The sequence below is a fragment of the Arachis ipaensis genome, chromosome B03 (assembly GCF_000816755.2).
Source record: "Arachis ipaensis cultivar K30076 chromosome B03, Araip1.1, whole genome shotgun sequence".
NCBI classification, from domain to species: Eukaryota; Viridiplantae; Streptophyta; class Magnoliopsida; order Fabales; family Fabaceae; genus Arachis; species Arachis ipaensis.
The window spans coordinates 42,135,691-42,136,674 of NC_029787.2; positions in this window are offsets into that span (position 1 = coordinate 42,135,691).

Here is a 984-nt window from a genome sequence, read left to right on the forward strand (position 1 = left end):
TGATGCTTGCCCCAAGATCGCATAGAGCTGTCTTGGTGCAATCACCTTCTAATGTGCATGGTATCAGAAAACTCCCAGGGTCTTTAAGCTTTTCAGGAAAGCTTTTCAGAATGACTGCACTGCATTCTTCAGTGAGGAGAACTCTTTCTGTTTCTCTCCACTCCTTTTTATGACTCAAGATCTCTTTCATGAACTTGGCATAAGAAGGTATTTGCTCAAGTGCCTCTGCAAAAGGAATCTTTATTTCAAGAGTCCTTAGATAATCTGCAAAGCGAGCAAATTGCTTATCCTGCTCCTCTTTCCGGAGTTTTTGAGGATAAGGTATCTTGGCTTTATATTCCTCAACCTTAGTGGTTAAAGAAGCCTTTTTAGAGGGGTTGTTATCAGCACTTGTGTGTGTCTGATCCCTCACTGGCAATTAAGTACCAGAGTCAGAAGCTGGAGTGACGTTACACGCCAACTCACTGTCTGTTCCTGGCGCCTGAACGCCAGAAATGTGCCCATTTTGGGCGTTCAACGCTGAATTATGCCCCCTTTGGGCGTTCAACGCCAGATTTTTGCCCATTTCTGGCGTTGAACGCCAATCCTGCCTTGTTTCTGGCGCTGAACGCCAGTTTTGGGCATGGTCTGGGCGTTCAGCGCCAGCCTTCCATCCATTTTCTGGCGTTTTAGTGCCAGAATTATTTTTCCCTGGGATCTTACTGTCTTCAGGAGAATCTTTGGTGGGTCGCTCATTTCTTGAATTTTTGATGCCTTGAGGTGGGGCATTTAATGTTTTCCCACTTCTTAATTGAACTGCTTGGCATTCTTCTGCTATTTGCTTTGATAGCTGGTGTTGGTGGATCACCGTTGTCAATGGCTACCTTCCATCCTTCCAGTGAAAACTACGCTCACGCGCTCTGTCACAGCACGGGTAATCACCGGTTGGTTCTCGATCCGGTTGGAATAGGATTTACTATCCTTTTGCATCTGTCACTAACGCCT